This window comes from Gorilla gorilla, chromosome 5, assembly GCF_029281585.2.
Source record: "Gorilla gorilla gorilla isolate KB3781 chromosome 5, NHGRI_mGorGor1-v2.1_pri, whole genome shotgun sequence".
Taxonomy (NCBI): Eukaryota; Metazoa; Chordata; class Mammalia; order Primates; family Hominidae; genus Gorilla; species Gorilla gorilla.
This window is the reverse complement of record NC_073229.2, coordinates 48529886-48543908: the sequence shown is the minus strand read 5'-3', so window position 1 is coordinate 48543908 and position 14023 is coordinate 48529886. Positions and strand designations below refer to the sequence as shown.

The following is a 14023-nucleotide window of genomic DNA, read 5'->3' as shown; positions in this document are numbered from 1 at the left end:
GTTCAAAGTTCTACAGATCTCTAGGGCAGGGGCAAAATACCACCAGTCTCTTTGCATAGGAAGAGTGACCTTTACTCCAGGTCCCAACAAGTTCCTTATCTCCATCTGAGACCACCTTAGCCTGGACAAATATTGTCCATATCACTGTCAGCATTTTGGTCAAAGCCATTCAACAAGTCTCTAGGAAGTTCCAAAGTTTCCCACATTTTCCTGTCTTCTGAGCCCTCCAAGTCTTGAGGAAGTTCCAAACTTTCCCACATTTTTGTGTCTTCTTCTGAGCCCTCTAAACTTCTAACCTCTGCCGGTTACCCATTTCCACATTTTCAGGTATCTTTATAGCAGTACCCCACTTTACTGGTACCAATTTACTGTATTAATCCATTTTCTTTTTTTATTTTTATTTTTGAGACAGTCTTGCTCTGTCACCCAGGCTGGAGTATGGTGGCGCAATCTCGGTTCACTGCACCCTCCACCTCCCAGGTTCAAGCAATTCTCCTTCCTCAGCCTCCCAAGTAGCTGGGATTATAGGCGCCAACCGCCATGCATGGCTAATTTTTTTTGTTTGTTTGTTTAGTAGAGATGGGGTTTCACCATATTGACCACCAGGCTGATCTTGAACTCCTGGCCTCAAATGATTCACCTGCCTTGGCCTCTCAAAGTGCTAGGATTACAGGCATGAGCCACTGCACCCAGCCGTATTAGTCCATTTTCATACTGCTATGAATAAATACCTGACACTGGGTAATTTATAAAGAAAAAGAGGTTTAATGCATTCACAGTTCCACATGGCTGAGGAGGCCCTCAAAATCATGGCGGAAGATGAAGGAGGAGCAAAGGCATGTCTTACATGGCAGCAGGCAAGAGCGTGTGCAGGAGAACTACCTTTATAAAACCATGAGATCTCATGAGACTTATTCACTATCACAAGAAGAATAGCATGGGAAAAACCTGCCCCTCATGATTCAGTTACCTCCCACCAGGTCCCTCTCATGACACGTGGGGATTAAGGGAACTACAATTCAAGATGAGATTTGGGTGGAGACCCAGCTAAACCATATCAGACACCATTCTAATGGAAAACAGCTCAGCTGAAAGAATCCTGCCAAGAACTCATGCTACCTGTCTGTGCAGCAATTCAGAGTCATGAATTCTTGTTAAGCTATGTGATTTTTCTACGAGGATGCCAGGTCTACTTTCTGATTAATGGACCTCTCTTAATCAGAAACAAGCACAATTTACACTCATAATTTTTTGCCAAAATATATAACCTTAAACATCACCTCTCTCCCCTGCTTGTCAGTTCTCATCAATTAATCTGGTCTGAAGAAGAAAAAAAACTCAGTTCAGGGAAACCAAGTGCACAGAGGATTTCTTGAAGAATATATTTTGCAGATTATGCAATTACAGACATTTGCAGCACTGTGAATTTGGACTGTTTGTTTTAACCCTTCACAGAATCTCTTACAGTGAATTGTGCTTTGGCAGTCTGCTCTCAGCTTGCAGGGACTCAATAAGAATGGGATGCAATGCAAAATAATTTATGGATGATATGGTACAATGTGTAGAATTTGCTTTAAAAGATCTCCAGCTGAAAAAGTGGTAGGAGTAGATTAAGTGAGTATGGTCAACTTTTGACAGTTTTTAAAACTTTGTGATGGATACAGCAAGACTCATTATATACTCACGGCTTCTGTGTATGTTTGAAATTGTCATCATAAGCAGAGTTTTTTAAAAGAGGCATAAGAAGTTCACCATTGTCTTTACTATAGGGATATTGTTAAAGATTTATTTTATTCATTACTTTGCAAACCAGTATACTTTTGACAAGAAATTAAGAATGATCTTAAAACTTAAATAATACTTATCTTAGTCCTGCCTAGTACAAAGTAAGCATGTAACAAGCAACAGTTATTGTTTATTGTGTAATGATCTCATCAGAATTCATTTGTGGGTATTAGTAGCCTGACCTCCTTGGAACTTGGAGGTTTCCTTTGATATTGGACAAAGTACAAAGAAAACAGTATCTTCTGTAAGGTTAGTTGTAAGAGGTTTTCTGGTAGCATACTGAATATAGGAAGAATTTCTGAAAGAACCTTTAAGAACTCTAGTGTCTCAATCCAGAAGGTAAAAATTTAATATGAAGTATTAAAAAAAAAATGCACCATGACTAACCAGGAGTACAAAGATAGCTCTATGTTTTAAAATATATTCAAATGTATCACATTCAAATATATTCAAATTTTAAAGATAGTTTTATATTTTAAAATATATTCAAATTTATCATCTCTGTAGGCCAAAGAAAATAAGCCATATGATCACCTTGATTATGATAAATGGTTCAACTGGCTAACATTTGAAAAACAATAATAATTAGAATTATCTCTCTATACTCAAAATCAATTCCATATGAATATAAATGTGGAAATTTTTTAAAGTGCCAAATGAAAACAAGGGATGAGATTAGGGAGGAAGAAAACTACTCTGTGCTTCCTGGCTTCGTCTTTGATCCTGTTCCATCCTCAGAGATTGCAGAGTAAGTAAACTGTGACAGCTCTCTCACTTTTGCATCTTGACATATGCCCCAACCTCTCTCATCTACTTGAATGCCGATTCCTTTATTGCATTCTAGGCTTTATTACATCAATTTTTCAATTCCTGCAATAACTAGATTCCATAATAAGAAAAGACTGTACTTGGCTGATTTCTTTCATAATGTACCTATTAATATTTAAGTGTGAATTCCTTAAAGCTCTTGTGATAGGCTTCTCAAGGCATGGCAACATTCCTCACCTCTCTTCTGCTGTATCATATTATATTACTGTGTCTCTGTGATAACAATAAAGAATTTGACTGCCCTTTGTCCCTGGTTCCTAGGAGGGAAACTAAATCCTTGGAATCTCCTGAGTAATATGAGTATCTTTCTTATTCATGAGCCCCTTGGATCACACCTGGGCTTATGCTAAGAGAGAACTCACGATGGGAGGTTGGTCATCAGAAAGATCACATAATAAAAGGATTGGGCCTTAGAGCCAGCCCAACCTCGACGGAGGGTGGGAGGACTAGAGATTGCGTTCAATTCGGTGGCAAATGAGTCAACCAATAGTGCCTATGTAATGAAAACTCTGGACGCCAAAATTTGGTGGAGCTTCCTGGTTGGTGAACACATCCATGTGCCAGGAGGGTGACACAGCCTGATTCACAGAGAGAAGACACAGAAGCTCTGCATGGGAGACCCGCCCAGACCCCGCCCTACGTGTGTCTTCATTAGTCTGGTCCTCCTGATTTGTATCCTTTGTAACAAGCCTGTAATCGTAAGTATAACATTCTCCTGAGTTTGGTGAGTTGTTCTAGCAAATTATCAAACCCGAGGGGGTTGTGGGTACCCCCCAGATTAGTAGCCAGTTGGTCAGAGGAGCGAGTAGCCTGGGGACCTCCACACTTGTGGCTGGCGGCGGAAGTGAGGGCAATCTCATTGGGGCTGAAACCTGTAGTTAGTGTTGTGCTGCACTATTCCAGTCCCTTATCCACCTACATTCCTGTCATTTCCTTGTCGGGGCCTTGCTGTGATGTCTCCATTTGGGTGATTTCATAAAGGTTAGAGATGAGGGAGGGCAGATTTACCTGGAGAACAAATTCCTAGGCCTTTTGATACTTTTTTTTTTTTTTTTTGAGACAAGGTCTCGCTCTGTTACCCAGGTTGAAGTGCAGTGGTGCAATCCAGGCTCACTGCAACCTCGCCTCCCAACCCCCACCCCCATGCTCTGGGCTCAAGCGATCCTTCCACATTAGCCTCCAGGGTAATTGGGACCACACGTGCGCACCAGCACGCCCAGTTTTGTTTTTTTTGTTGTTGTTGTTGTTTTTTTTGTATTTTCAGTAGTGAAAGGATTGCCCAGGCTGGTCTCAAACTCCTGAGCTCGAGCAATCTGCCCCCCTCAGCCTCCCCAAAGTGCTAGTATTACAGGCATGAGCCATCGCGCCCAGCCAATATACATTCTTAACAATTTTTTACTTACCAGTTCTCTGTTCTGGCTTTGTATCTCTGATTTTACTAGATTATCCCTGTTTTGGCAAACACTAACAATATTTATATAAGTTTAGCCTATATGCCTTAAAGACGTTTTCTCCTACTTCCAGAACTTTCTCAGTTGTGTGTGTGAGTACGCCTGGCTTTTCATCAAAGAGCTTTGCCGTCTTGATGCTTCCTTTTCTGTGAACACAGCAATAAATAGATTCTGCAGAACAAATGAGTGAGTAACTTTTTTTTTTTTTTTTTTCTTTTTGAGACAGAGTCTCGCTCTGTCACCCAGGCTGGAGTGCAGTGGAGCTATCTTGGCTCACTGCAGCCTCTGCCTCCTGGGTTTAAGTAACTATTGTACAATAGTGATCACTGCCACAAAGTCAAATATACATTGTTTATAATCTCTGAATTGAAGTACAAATTTTACTTTCTCTTTTTTTTTTTTCCTTTGGAGATGGAGTCTCCCTCTGTCACCCAGGCTAGAGTGCAGTGGCAGGATCTCAGCTCACTGCAACCTCCACCTCCTGGGTTCAAGTGATTCTCCTGCCTCAGCCTCCCGAGTATCTGGGATTACAGGCACGTGCTACCATGCCCGGCTAATTTTTTGTATTTTTAGTGGAGACGGGGTTTCACCATGTTGGGCAGGCTTGTCTCGAACTCCTGATCTCAGGTGATCCGCCTGCCTCGACCTCCCAAAGTGCTGGGATTACAGGCATGAGCCACCACACCTGGCCTTTTTTTTTTTTTTTTAATAGAAATGGGCTTCCCCACCCACCCCCACCTGGCGTGGTGGCTCATGCCTGTAATCCCAGCACTTTAGGAGGCTGAGGGGGGCGAATCACCTGAGGTCAGGAGTTCGAGACCAGCCTGGCCAACATGGTAAAACCCCATCTCCACTAAAAATACAAAAACTTAGCCGGGCATAGTGGCACGTGCCTGTAATCCCAGCTACTCAAGAGGCTGAGGCAGGAGAATCACTTGAACCCAGGAGGCGGAGGTTGCAGTGAGCTGAGACCGCACCATTGCACTCCAGCCTGGGCAACAAGAGCAAAACTCCATCTCAAAAAAAAAAGAAAAGAAAAGAAAAGACAAAAAAAGAAATGGGTTCTCACTATGTTGCCTAGGCTGGTCTGGAAATCCCAGGTTCAAACAATCCTCCCTCCTTGGCCTCCCAAAGTGCTATGATTACATGTGTGACCCACCATGCCCAGCTCTAAATATCTTTAATTGTAAATGTGTAGCATTCCATACAATCCAAGCACAGTTTTATATAATAGGTTGAGCTAGATCAACAAGGTTATAGATGGCTGGTTCATGATCACCAGGTTGGTGGGTAAAATCAGCCATTAATCTCCTATGAAAGGCCAGGTACAGTGGTTCATGCTTGTAATTCCAGCACTTTGGGAGGCCAAGGCAGGTGGATCGCTTGAGCTCAGGAGCTCAAGACCAGCCTGGCCAACATGGTGAGACCCCTCTCTACTAAAATACAAAAAACTAGCCGGGCTTGGTGGTGGGCGCCTGTAGTCCCAGCTATGTGGGTGGCTATGGCAAGAGAATTGCTTGAACCCGAGAGGCGGAGGTTGCAGTGAGCCGAGATGTTGCCACACTGCACTCCAACCTAGGCTACAGTGAGGTAGGAGTTATTAAGAAATTATTTTAGGTAGATAGGGAGGAAAAAGGTCCATGGAAAATTTTTCACAGCTCTTGTCTAGCATGAAAGCCCTGGCTCTTAGACTTGGGCCAGCAATCTTTGATATGCAAATGCTAGCTGTTAGAAACTGGGTCCACCCAACATGGCTATTCCCACCTTTGTCCTCTTGCCCTTGCCCCTACATGTGCTGGCAGCATGGCCGCCCCCACATATCCCCACGTGTGTGGAACATGACACAGCCCTATATTTGCATATTAAAAGGCTAGGTTGGGAGGGCCAGCTTTTTCGCAGGCTACGTGAATGACATGCCTGGTCAAACCAATCCCCTGAGTCCTATGCAGATCAGATACTGCCTCCTCCACCCATCGAATATAGCTGGCTGGTATTACCTAAGTGCGGGGTTCCATCTCTTGGCTTTGGAGCCCCCCTCCCTCTGTCTCTGTACAAGGGAGTTTCTTCTTTCTTCTCCCTTCTTTCTTGCCTATTAAACTCTCCGCTCCTTAAAACCACTCCACGTGTGTTCGTGTCATCTTATCTAATTTGATGTGAGACAAGAGCCCTGGTGTTCCTCCACTCATCGGAGCCATATCAACAGATGGTGACTCTGTCTCAAAAAAAAAAAAAAAAAAACTCCTCTGAAAAACAGAATTTAAAACTTTAAGTGGGCAAACATCATTTTTATTTTTTTAAAAAGTCAACAAATTCTTATAACCAACATTCATGGTCTCAAGTAACAAGTTGACAGTTTGAGCATCAGCTGCAGAAGATAAAAAAAAATTTTGAGGTATTTGCAAGAAGCTCTTGCTAGAAGGAATAAGAGGGGCTGAGCATTGAAGCCTGGGCCAGGTGAGCTGTCTTCCTTGCCTCCCCACGTTCCACACCCCAGACACCACTGATGGGGAGCTTAGGAGATGAGGGGTGGAAGGAGGAGGTGAGGCTGGGTTTCCTCCAGCTCAGGGATGTTGTCTTGAATCTCCTCACTGAAGGATAAGGAGGAAAGTGATGTCCCTACCAAGGCTGACAGGCTAAGGAATGGGAAAGCATCTTTGGAGGTCCCCAGGCCAACTACTGAATATCCTGCCCCAGGTGTCCAAGCTCCACAGTGTGGCTGGTGGGTGTGCCCTTGGCACCACTTTCCCCATGTGCTGAGTCTTCTGGGAAGCAGGCAGCACAAATGTGAGGACACGCTAGTGCCTCGGGGACCCTTCACTAAGACCGGCAGCTACCCCTTCCCCAACCCTTTTGCCCCTCTCTTTCAGAGATGGAGCCCATCCAGAACCCAGCTGTGCTGCTGCAAGGTACATTCTGTCTCCCTCTCCCTTTCTCACTTTCCAGCACACCAAATTCCCTACATTCCAGGGAGGGAGTTAATCTCAGTCTCCAACTGCCCCAGAGTGGTGAGCAGCATTCCACACACTCCAAGCATATAAGGAAGAAGGGCAGTAGGCTGGGGACTGGCAGAAGGAGCTCCCTGGGCAGAAGAGCCAGGAAGGTAGCTGGGTAGGAAGTAACCTGCATGGGCCCAGCCCAAGGCACTAGAAAATCAGCCTTCCCCAAATAATCACAGAGGCTTCCAAACATGCCCCACCCCTTCAAGCTCCCTTCCCAGGGCTCTGCTGCTCCCTCTCACTTTCTCTTGCTCTTTTTCCTTCCCACTCTTAAGTGTCCTACTTCCATCTTCTTCCCATCTCTTTGTCTCTTTCTTCCCTCTCGGGCCCACCTTTGGCTTTTCTAGGCTTTGATAAAGAGTTTCCTGAGGCTCACCACCGGCAGCTGAAATCTGGTCTCCTCTTCCTGCCTCTGCTTGCCTCCGTGGACTCCTAGACATGCTCCTTGAGCTTGTGGGCAGGCATCTCAGCACAGCTGTGGGATCTGGGGCTCAGAGACCCCCAACTAGCCTGTGCCTAGAATCATATTTCAATAGAATGATTTCTTTTGAATCTTATTGATGCAGAACTTTGTTCCTTAAACCCTAAAACCAGGTTCTTGTCACACAAGCAGGAAAAGCTAGGAACGCAGACGCATTGAAGGGTGAGGGGAACAGAATTTATTGGGTGAAAAAGGAAAAGAAGAAAAAAAAAAAACTCTCAGCAAAGCAAGAAGAGTTCCTGCCAACAGCACCCCCACCCCCAGACTGATTCCAGGCTACACACAAGAACTGAAGAGGCCAGGCTCCTCCCCAACTGCACATGGCACGAACTTCCCGTGGCTCCACCCCCTTCTCCCAAGTGCATAGGCAGGTCAGAGATTCTCTGGGGACCCTTTCCCTTATCTACCTCCTGCATCTATCAATATGGTGAAACCCTGTCTCCACGAAAATTATGAAAGTTAAATGGGCCTGGTGGTGCACGGATGTGGTCCCAGCTACTTGAAAGGCTGAGGTTGGAGAATCACCTGAGCCCGGGAGGTCGAGGCTGCAGTGAGCTGTGATTGCACCACTGCACTCCAGCCTGGGTGACAGAGTGAGACCGTGTCTCAAAAATAAATTTAAAAATAAAATAAAAATAAAGAGTTGCAGCCTACAATGTACCATTTGGACTAGTGGGAAGCATAGCCTCTGGCAGAGCCTAGAGAATGAACTTTGAGGGACGGGGAGGAATAAGAAAGGAATTTAATCTGACTGGGTTGGCCAAGTATACATATTCAACAGGTTACAGAAGGAGCTATGAATATTCATGAAAGTGGTCCTGAAGCACATATACTGAATAAACTAGTATATTGCATATGACCCATGTGCACCTTAGGGTGGAGACAGCATTTAAATGTATTACAGCTGGCCAGGCACGGTGGCTTACACCTGTAATCCCAGCACTTTGGGAGGCTGAGGCAGATGGATCATGAGGTCAGGAGATCGAGGCCATCCTGGCTAACAGGGTGAAACCCCGTCTCTACTAAAAATACAAAAAAAATTAGCCGGGCATGGTAGTGGGTGCCTGTAGTCCCAGCTACTCGGGAGGCTGAGGCAAGAGAATGGCATGAACCTGGGAGGCAGAGCTTGCAGTGAGCCGAGATCGCGCCACTGCACTCCAGCCTGAGCGATAGTGAGACTCCGTCTCAAAAAAAATAAATTAATTAATTAAAAAAAAATAAATGTATTACAATTAGGTCTTATACATCAAAAGGTCTTTTCAGGACACAAGCGAACTCAAGTATGCAGCATCTGTAAACCAGCCAGAACCAGTCCATGGTCAGTAGTCTTCTTATCAGGAGAAGGTTACTGAAATCAGTCTCGTGTTCAATCCAAGCTGTAGTTTTGGCTGATGGACGATCTGCAAGTTGTTTTAATCTTGCTTATCTCAAGGCCAATGTTTGTTTGGCTGCCAGAGAAAAATTAAAACCTTGTGGCAGAACACTTTTTCTTTAAGTGCGGGGGTGTGTGACTTAACCCTGACCTGCCATGGCCTTAAGTCTTGTTTATAGTTTGGTCTTTCATTGGCTCAAATACTTTGTTCTGTCAGTCTTATGATCTCTGGTTTATTAATGCTGGTCAGTGGTTGTCTAAACCACAAAAGGGATGAGGTATGATGAGGCGTGTCTGACCTCCCATCCTCTCCTGGCTGGGAACTCAGTTTTTAAGGTTTCTCTGGGGTCCCCTTGGCCAAGAGGGGGTCCATTAAGTCAACTGGGGGGCTTAGGATTTTATTTTCAGTTTACAAAATTATCTCACTATAGTCTCAAAAGGAGTCTGTGTTCTTCCCTGAAAGAAAGCTGACATCCCCTGCTGCTGGGGGTTAAGGGTGGCAGGGTCACACATAAACCAGGTGTCAGAAGGGCTGTGGGCAGAGGCCGGAGCAGCCTGATTAAGGTGGGAAACCCCAGGGTTGTTCTTGATAATGAACTGAGGTGGAAAGGGAGAAAGGCAGTTGTTTTGTGAATCCACTGGAGACACTGAGCAGCGGACAGAAAGCAGATGTCAGGGAGTGGGAACCGGGGAGCTGAGTGGGTCCATCCTAAAAGGGGCAGCTCTGAGGCGTTCCTAACCTTTTAGTGCTGCAGGCCTTGTAGCCAAACTTTGTGCCCTACCCACGTGTCCTCTAAGGTTGCCATTCAGATGGCTCCGTCTTTAAGCCCCTGACACTGTTGAGGACTTACCGTAGTCACAGGAGCACTACCCACGGGTAGGGCAGGCTAGAAATGTCAGTGCCCTGGGGGCAGCCCTCAAGTGAAATGGGATTTGGTGAAGAAATACCCCAGCTTCCTCAAGGGTAGGATGACTCTGAGGCATGCTCTATACAGTAGTCTCTTGAAGGTCCCAGTGGGATTGAGCCAAGGAGTTCATTAAGTTCATTGCTCATCGATGCACCCCATGCTGGCTTCTGCCCTTTCCTGTCTACTTTATCAATTATGCCAGGGATTTCCTCTCTAATAACCTCCTTGCTTCAAATCTTTGTCTCCAGATCTGCTTCTGAAGGAAACTAACCTAAAACAGACCCCTTTGGCAATTTGTGAAAGCTGCTGTACTTCTGAGAATAATGGTGGGGTTTTGGTTTTTGTTTGTTTGTTTTGAGACAAGGTTTTGCTGTGTTGCCCAGGATGGAGTGCATTGTCATGATCATAGCTCACTGCAGCCTCCACCTCCTGAGTTCAAGAGATCCTGCTGCCTCAGCTTCCTGAGTAGCTGGGACTACAGGTGCAGGTCACCACACCCGGCAGAATAGTGTTTTAAATGTATAAAATAAAATAGATAATGATAGATGCAGGAGACAGATAAAGGGGAGGGTCCCTGGAGAATCACCTGCCTGCACACTGGGAAAATGGGGTGGAGCCACGGGAAGTTCGTGCCGAGTGTGCAGTGGTCGGGGAGGAGCCTGGCCTCTTCAGCTACTGTGTGTGGCCTGGAATCAATCTGTGGAGTGGGGACCTGTTGGCAGGAACCCCCTTGCTCTTTGCTGAGAGGTTTTTCTTTTCTTCTTTTCCTTTTTCACCCAAAAAATTCCATTCCCCTCACCCTTCAAAGCGTCTGCCTGCTTAACTTTTCCTGGTCATGTGACAAGAACCCGGTTTTAGCTGAACTGAGGAGCAAAGTTCTGCATCAGTATTGCCAGGCTGGTCTCGAACTCCTGGGTTCAAGCGATCCACCCACCTCAGCCTCCCAAAGTGCTGGGACTGCAGATGTGAGCCACAATGCCCAGTCAGCAGTAACTCTTTAAAAGAAATAAAGCTCTCCTTTCCAAATTTATGATTTTTCTTTTCTTTCTTTTTTTTTTTTTTTTTAAGAGACAGGGTCTCACTCTGTCGCCCTGGCTGGAGTAAATAGCTCCCTGCAGCCTCAAACTACTGGGATCCACTTCAGCCTCCTGAGTAGGTAGGACTACAGGCGTGTGCCAGCACACCTAGCTAATTTTTATTTATTTATTTATTTATTGGTAAAGAAAGGGTCTCACTATGTTGCCCAGGCTGGTCTCGAACTCTTACCCTCAAGCAGTCCTCCCACCTCCACCTACCAAAGCGCAGGGATCACAGGCAAGAGCCACTGTCTGCCCAGCCTAAAGTTGTGATTTTTAAGTTAACATATCATTGTCAAATTAATTTGTGTTTTCTGTTTTTTCCTCACCTAACCCTGCCTCCCTCCCACTCTTCGCACCACCCTGCACTTCCAAGCCAGGAGAAAGGACTTTGTGCTCCTTCACCTCAGAAACCTGAACTCAGAATTTCCTTGTAGACACTTTTCAGGCCTTTGTTTGCTGGAGACTGGAGTTCCCTGAGAGGATTAAGGGTGTGGTGGGGAGTGTCTAAAGGAGCCCAGTGCCTTGAGGGCAGCCAAGAAGACAGAGGCCCTGGACTGGATACCGGCTGAGGTAGGTGGATCCCTGTGGGGTGGAGACCATCCCCAGCTCCACAGCCCCAGGCATGTCAAGGGCTATCATCAAGGCCTCAGAGGAGACCAGCTGCCTGGGGCACCTCAGGAAGCTGTACCCTGACACCTGGACTCCAGAGTCCACAAATATATCTGTACCCAAACCAGTGGGCAAGCAAAGAAGCCCTTGCCTTTGGGAGACCTCAGGATGTTGACCATGAGAACATCATGGATGGGCGCGCTGGCTCGCTCCTGTAATCCCAGCACTTTGGGAGGCCAAGGCAGGTGGATCACCTGAGGTTAGGAGTTCGAGACCAGCCTGGCCAACATGGTAAAACCCTGTCTCTACTAAAAATACAGAAATTAGCCAGGCACAGTGGCAGGTGCCTGTAATCCCAGCTACTCGGGCGGCTGAGGCAGGAGAATCGCTTGAACCTGGGAGGCAGAGGTTGCAGTGAGCCAAGATCATATCACTGTGCTCCAGCTTGGGCAACAAGACAGAAACTCCATCTCAAAAAAAAAAAAAGAAAGAAAAGAAAAGAAATCATGGACTCCAAAAGGCCTGAAGTGGAGAGTCCTGAAGCCATCTCAGACCATGAGGCCACCCTAAGGGTAGAAGGAAGCACACTAAGATGACAGGAACAGAAGACAGGAGCCTGGGTCCATCATGCCAGGGAGCCTCCACACCTGCCCTGGACGTTTCATCTCAGACCTCGTGGACAAAGCAGAGAAATAAATATCTACCTTGTTTAAGCCACTTATTTTCAATTTTTTGTTTCAAGCAGGCTTTTCATGAAGGTCCCAGTCTGACAGCATTAATTGGTGGGCTAGAATTTGTGGACGGTTTCCATGTATGTATTCTGCAAAACCATCCATAAGAAAGAGTTGAACAAGTCTTGGGACTAGCTAGAGAAGTGGGCAAAAAAAGAGAGGAAGTGGCCGGGTGCGGTGGCTCACGCCTGTAATCCCAGCACTTTGGGATGCTCAGGCAGACAGATCACGAGATCAAGAGATTGAGACCATCCTGGCCAACATGGTGAAACCCCGTCTCTACTGAAAATACAAAAATTAGCTGGGCGTGATGCCATGCGCCTGTAGTCCGAGCTACTCGGGAGGCGGAGGCAGGAGAATCACTTGAACCCTGGAGGCAGAGGTTGCAGTGCGCCAAGATCGTGCCACCGCTCTCCAGCCTAGCAACAGAGTGAGAATTCCGTCTCAAAAAAAAAAAAAAAAAAAAAAAGAGAGAGAGAGAGGAAGTAGCCTCTCCACTGCCCCTGCCATGCCTAGAAGGTTCCCCAGCATAAGAAGAGATCATTTGCATCTCAAACAGCACAATAGGCAGCCTGCTGGGTGGCCGGGGAAACTGTCCAAGACAGGACCGTACCAGAGGCCTTTTCTTGTCCTTTGAATATTTCAACTTCTGTTCAGGAAGGCTTGGGCTTTCCCAGGACAAAATAATTTTTAACATTTTATTTGTCTTATTAAATATTAAATAAATATATTTGTAAAAGATACAGACATGAATAACAATGATACAAAGAATGACAAAGTGACCTTTTAAATTTGAGACCAATTCAATCTAAAACAATCCAAGCCACCTGTAGCTGTTGGTTTGATTGCAATAACCAATACTGGACCATGGTTACTTAACCTATCAACCCAAGAAGAAATCTTTCATAACTGTGATGATCACAAAGGAAATATAAACATGGCTAACCTGTGTCATGAAAAATGGGAGCTAATTAAGGTATCTGAAATGAGTGAGGAGACTGAGGATGTTCTGAAGGAAATGCAGGAAGGAGAATTAGCCTAAGTGCATCCATGTTGAACTTATACATAAATCTTTCCTTGGTTGGCAAGAGTCCAGAATATGATATCACAGTGTGTGAAGGAGGCTGAGAGGAAACAGACTGTCCCATGCATTGCTGGCAGCAGTGCAGATGGCACAGTTCTGTGGAGCAGACCTGCAATATCTACCAGAACTATACACGCACAAACCCTTTGACCCAGAGATCCCCCTTCTGGGAATCTATCTTATAGATTCACCTACACAAAGGTAAACTTGCTTAGGTATAAAGTTATTCATTGTGGCATTATTTATAATAACAACGGATCAGAAACAGCCCAACAACCCAGCAATAGGAGACTGGCGAACACACAGCTCTGGTCGATCCACCAATGGAATACTATAGAGCTGTCAAAATGGAAAAGGCAGGAGGAACAGCTTTACGTGGTGATAGGGAAGGATACCCAGTATATTTAGTTACGATTTTAAAAGGAAGGAGCAAGATGTATATAACATGCTTTTTTTGTGTAATGAAAGAGGAAATAAAAGTATTTTATTTATGTTTGCATAAAGAAACGTTGGGAGAATAAATAAGGCACTATTCTGGTAAAAATGGTTACTGACGAGCAATGTGAGGGGAAAAAGAGAGGGTAAGGGTGGGGTAGGAGTGATATTTCTCATGTACTTATTGATGTCATTTTTATTTGAACTACGTAAATGAAATATCATTTTAAAAACTAGGCCTGGGTGTGGTGGATCACACTTGTA

At 45.3% G+C, this 14023-nt stretch overlaps 1 long non-coding RNA gene across 1 annotated transcript; it reads left to right on the top strand.

Annotated features, from left to right (window-relative positions):
* Nucleotides 1–3027: 3027 nt before the first annotated feature.
* On the top strand, nt 3028–13815 carry LOC109027235 (uncharacterized). The gene is made up of 3 exons (XR_002006356.4): nt 3028–3311; nt 4138–4250; nt 11274–13815. It is a non-coding gene; the product is annotated as an uncharacterized lncRNA (long non-coding RNA).
* The last annotated feature ends 208 nt before the right edge of the window (nt 13816–14023 follow it).